We start from the raw sequence: 6000 nt of genomic DNA on the forward strand, positions 1-6000 counted from the left end.
TTGTCTTCGTTGCCTTTGGAGGGCAGCTTTTGCTGACCTTGCCGAGAGCTTCTGAATCCGGCGTTTACTGCCATGCTCTTCGGGCTGTCTTCTTTATTCCGGCGCTTGTTTTTGCTGCGTCGCGACTTCCCGTTTCCGTTCCTGACTTCGGATGTACTTGGGTCGCTGGTGCTGCATCAGGCTAACCAGCTGTCCTCGCCCGCGCAAAAGCGGGTCATGAGGCTTGTTAATGCCGCCATTGTTCTCGGCTTTTCTTGGCCGAGGTGTCTAGCAAGCACCAGTCAACTATTTGGTTCTTTTTAGTGAGAAACCTGTTCCAAAGCTTTCGGGCTGACTCTCTGGGCTCTTGAGTTATATGACTCAAATCGTCTGCATCCTGTGGTCGGACATAGGTCCCTTGAAAATTTGCCCGAAAAGCGTCTTCGAGCTCTTCCCAGCTTCCAATGGAGTTTTCGGGGAGGCTTTTAAGCCAGTGCCGAGCCGGCCCTTTGAGCTTGAGGGGTAAGTACTTGATGGCGTGGAGATCGTCTCCTCGAGCCATGTGGATATGGAGGATGTAGTCCTCAATCCAAACCCTAGGTTCTGTCATTCTGTTGTATGCCTCTATGTTTACGGGTTTGAATCCCTTTAGAAATTCATGGTCCAGCACCTCATCGGTGAAACATAGGGGGTGTGCGGCACCCCTGTATTTGGGTGTACCGTGGTGTTCGGATGTTTGTTGTGCTGCATTGCATGCTGGAGCGCGCTTGCGTGGCCCGTATATGGATCTGGTTGCGCCGTCCTTTTGATGCGAGCCCTCGCGTGGATCGCGTACTGGCTTATGTGCGGCGTCGTTTGCCGCTCTATGTTGGCCACGAGGTCGTCTACCCGACCGGATGGCCGTTTTGTTTTTTAATTGGGGGGATCTAAGGCCTCCTCATCGAATTCAGGTAGCAACTTTCACTTCGGGTAGCTCTTGGTGTGGCGATTACCGCCGTACTTCGCTGCAGTGTTGAGTACTTCACTCCATCTGATTCTGAGTGTGTCTTGTGCAGCCCTGAGCCTTTGCTTCTGCCTTTTTAGACTTCTCGCAGTGGCAACAAGCCTTTTGATGGGCATTCTGTTGCTCCGGGTGCCTGTTCGGTGTGATGTCGTATGGACTGTTATCTTCGACGGAGTCAGGTTGTTTGGTTTGATTCTACGTGTTGCCGTGGTCGGGCGATGGTTCACCCTGCTCTAACGCTGGGTCTATATGATCGCTGTTTCTGCCGAGGCGGGATTTGGAGCGGCGCTTACGCCGCCGCTTTGACTGCTTCTCGAGGGAACAACCCTTCACTGCGTCCTTCTGTTCCTCGTCGTCGTTTTATTTGGGTGTGTCCACCATGTATACGTCATATGATGAAGTGGGCGTCCAGTGCCCTGTGGGCAGTGGTTCCTGTTCGTCTCCTGCATCGTTGTCCATACCGTCGATGTCCTCGGAGTCGAAGTCGAGCATGTCGGTCAAATCATCGACAGTGGCTACTAAGTGGGTGGTGGGTGGGCGGCGAGTTTCTTCATCATCCGCATCCCAATCCTGCCAAACATAGTTCAGCCAGGACTCTCCTGACAGGGAGAGAGACCTTAATGAGCTCAGTATGTCTCCGAAGGGCGAGTGTTGAAAGATATCCGTGGAGGTGAACTCCATGATCGGCGCCCAGTCGGATCCGATAGGCATGGGCGCAGGCGTTTCGGAGTCCGTGGCCGGGGAAGAATCCGACAGTTTGATGTCATGGCTCTCGTGAAGGGTAAGGTGGATATACGGCTCGATCACCGATGAAAATGCGGCCTCCATGGCGGGGTCTATCCACCCGTCCCTGTATGGTGTGATTGGCTCTGAATTGAGGGTCGGAGCGGTCGTCGGTGCGATCTCCCAAACAATGTCCGATGGTAGAGCTAAATCATGCTCATCATGACCATGCGGCGCACTCGGCAAGGGCTCGAATCCATCGAAGATCAAGTCTCCATGGATGTCGGCTGTGTAGTTGAAGTTTCCAAATCTGACCTGATAGCCAGGGGCATAGCTCTCGATCTGCTCCAGATGGCCAAGCGACTTGGCCCGCAGTGCAGAGCCGCCGAATACAAAGATCTGTCCGGGGAGAAAAGTCTCACCCTGGACTGCATCGCTATCGATGATCGAAGGAGCCATCAGGCCTAATGATGACGACACAGAGGAACTCTCAATGAAAGCACCAATGTCGGTGTCAAAACCGGCAGATCTCGGGTAGGGGGTCCCAAACTGTGCGTCTAAGGCGGATGGTAACAGGAGGCAGGGGACACAATGTTTTACCCAGGCTCAGGCCCTCTTGATGGAGGTAAAACCCTACGTCCTGCTTGATTTATTCTTGATAATATGAGTAGTACAAGAGTTCATCTACCACGAGATCAGAGAGGCTAAACCCTAGAAGCTAGCCTATGGTATGATTGTATGTTGTCCTACGGACTAAAACCTTCCGGTTTATATAGACACCGGAGGGGGCTAGGGTTACATAGAGTCGGTTACAAGGAAGGAGATCTACATATCCGTATTGCCAAGCTTGCCTTCCACGCCAAGGAGAGTCCCATCCGAACACGAGACGAAGTCTTCAATCTTGTATCTTCATAGTCCAACAGTCCGGCCAAAGGATATAGTCCGGCTGTCCGGATACCCCCTAATCCAGGACTCCCTCAGGTCCTCTTGTTACAAGAATTTGATTTGCATATTATTGATAGAAAGGGAGCTGAGAACCCCGTTACAGATAACTTGTCTAGGTTAGAAAATGTTCTTGATGACCCAGTACCTATTGACGATAGCTTTCCCGATCAATAATTAGCTGTCATAAATGCTTCTCGTAATACTCCATGGTATGCTAATTATGCTAATTACATTGTTGCAAATTTATACCACCTAGTTTCACATACCAGCAAAAGAAAAAGTTTTTTTTATGATTTAAGACATTACTTCTGGGATGACCCACACCTTTATAAAGAAGGAGTAGATGGTGTTATTAGACGTTGTGTACCTAAGCATGAACAGGAACAGATCCTACGGAAGTGCCACTCCAAGGCTTACGGGGGCACCATGCTGGAGATAGAACTGTACATAAGGTATTGCAATCCGGTTTCTATTGGCCCACTCTCTTTAAGGATGCCCGTAAGTTTGTCTTATCTTGTGATGAGTGTCAAAAAATTGGTAATATTAGTAGATGTCAGGAAATGCCTATGAATTATTCACTTGTTATTGAACCATTTGATGTTTGGGGCTTTGATTATATGGGACCTTTTCCTTCCTCTAATGGGTATACACATATTTTAGTTGATGTTGATTACGTTACTAAGTGGGTAGAAGCTATTCCAACTAGTAGTGCTGATCATAACACTTCTATTAAGATGCTTAAAGAAGTTATTTTTCCGAGGTTTGGAGTCCTTAGATATTTAATGACAGATGATGGTTCACATTTTATTCATGGTGCTTTCCGTAAAATGATCGCTAAATATGATGTAAACCATAGAATTGCATCTCCATATCATCCTTAGTGTAGTGGTCAAGTAGAGTTGAGCAATAGAGAGATTAAATTGATTTTGCAAAAGACTATTAATAGATCTAGAAAGAATTGGTCTAAGAATCTCGGTGATGCATTATGGGCTTATAGAACTGCTTATCAGAATCCTATGGGTATGTCTCCGTATAAAATGGTTTATGGAAAAGCATGTCACTTACCTCTTGAACTAGAACATAAGGCATATTGGGCCATTAAAGAGCTCAATTATGATTTCAAACTTGCCGTTGAGAAAAGGTTATTTGACATTAGCTCACTTGATGAATGGGGAACCCAAGCCTATGACAATGCCAAGTTGTTTAAAGAAAAAGTTAAAAGATGGCATGACTAGAGGATACAAAAGCATGAGTTTAATATAGGTGATCACGTCTTGCTATACAACTCTCTTTTAAATTTTTTTTGCAGGAATGCTTCTCTCTAAATGGGAAGGTCCTTACATTATCGAAGATGTTTATCGTTCCGGTGCCATAAAAATCGACAATGCCGAAGGCAAAAATCCGAAGGTGGTAAACAATCAAAGAATCAAACATTATATCTCAGGTACTCCCATAAATATTGAGACCAATATTATTAATACCGTAACACCCGAGGAGTACATAAGGGATACTTTCCAGAACGTTTCACACTCCAAAAAGGAATAGGTATGTGGTACGGTAAGTAAACCGACTCCAAAACGTTTCCAATGATAATTTTTCTCTGTTTTGGAATATTAAAAAAATTAGGAAAATTAAAAGCAGTCCGAAGGAGACACGAGGCCACCACAAGGGTGGAGGGCGCGCCCCCCGTCCTTGTGGCCACCTCGTGTGCCCTCCGGACTCCGTTTTCTTGCACGGTACTTCTTTTGGTCGGTAAAAAATCATTATATAATCTCCTGAAGGTTTTGACACCGTACCACAACAAAATCCCCTATTTTCGTTTTGAGTTATTTCTGCAGCAGATTTAGAGTAATATGTCATCCCAAGATTCGGAGGGAGAGAGCTATGTAGCTGATTACATTGCAGACCCCAAGGTCTATTGGGATTTGGAGCATGATGGTTGGACTACGGAGGAAGAGGCAGATTATGATCCAAAGGGGAAGGAGGAGACAAGTTCCGATGAAGAGGAAGTCCCTCTACCCCAACCTGGAGACATGCACGTGGAGTTCAAAAAGTCGAGTCTCCCGAACAAAGCAAAGAAACGAAAGATCGAGTTTATCCCTTTTAGTCTTTTGCAGGAGAACAAGCAGGAATTATGCAGAAGGATATTAACACTAGAACAAGAGATCAGTCAGCTGAAGGAGGAAAATTCCAGCCTCAAGCGTAAGCTAAGGAAAAAGGACAAGACTACTTCCTCAACAACTCCATCATCACCACCTCCGAAGAAAGAGACATAAACACCTGGGTATGGGCACTCCCCTTGGCAACTGCCAAGCTTGGGGGAGGTGCCCCGGTATCGTATCACCATCACATCTTTATCTTTATCGTATTTCTTGGTTCAATCCTTTTGGTTATATCTTGATCTAGTAGAATAAAGCTTTTAGTATGATCTAGCTTTGAGTTTTGTTTCGACCTCTATCTATGTAATCGAGTCTGTGAGTTATATATAATAAAGAGTAGTTTTGAGTTGAGGGCTTTGTTATCTTGCTATGATCTTGAGGGAATTAAAGTAAATAGAAAAAAAAGAAAAAAAGATCATATATTGATCTTATGGAGAGTAATGACTTCACATATAAAGAGTATGATGAATAAAGGTTGTTGAGAGTTTACAAACATAGTTTTGGTCATTGTTGCAATTAATAGGAAGTAATAAAGAAAGAGAGGCTTCACATATAAATATACTATCTTGGACATCTTTTGTAATTGTGAGCACTCATTAAAATATGACATGCTAAAAAGTTGATGTTGGACAAGGAAGACAACATAAGAGGTTATGTTTTCTTATATCCAAATAGAAGTTATATTGTCATGGATCATCCAACATGTTGAGCTTGCCTTTCCCTCTCATGCTATCCAAATTCTTTGCACCAAGTAGAGATACTACTTGTGCTTCCAAACATCCCTAAACCCAGTTTTGCCATGAAAGTCCACCATACCTACCTATGGATCGAGTAAGATCCTTCAAGTAAGTTGTCATCGGTGCAAGTAATAAAATTGCTCAATAAATATGTATGATCTATTAGTGTGAAGAAAATAAGCTTTATACGAACTTGTGATATGGAAGAAATAAAAGCGACGGACTACACAAAAAAGGTCTTTATCACAAGCGGCAATATAAAGTGACGTTCTTTTGCATCAAGATTTTGTGCATCCAACCATAAAAGCGCATGACAACCTCTGCTTCCCTCTGCGAAGGGCCTATCTTTTACTTTTATCTTCTACCCTTATACAAGAGTCATGGTGATCATCACCTTTTATTTTTACACTTTTTCCTTTGGCAAGCACTATATGTTGGAGAGATCTGGATATAT

Source organism: Triticum dicoccoides, chromosome 7A, assembly GCF_002162155.2.
Source record: "Triticum dicoccoides isolate Atlit2015 ecotype Zavitan chromosome 7A, WEW_v2.0, whole genome shotgun sequence".
Taxonomy (NCBI): domain Eukaryota; kingdom Viridiplantae; phylum Streptophyta; class Magnoliopsida; order Poales; family Poaceae; genus Triticum; species Triticum dicoccoides.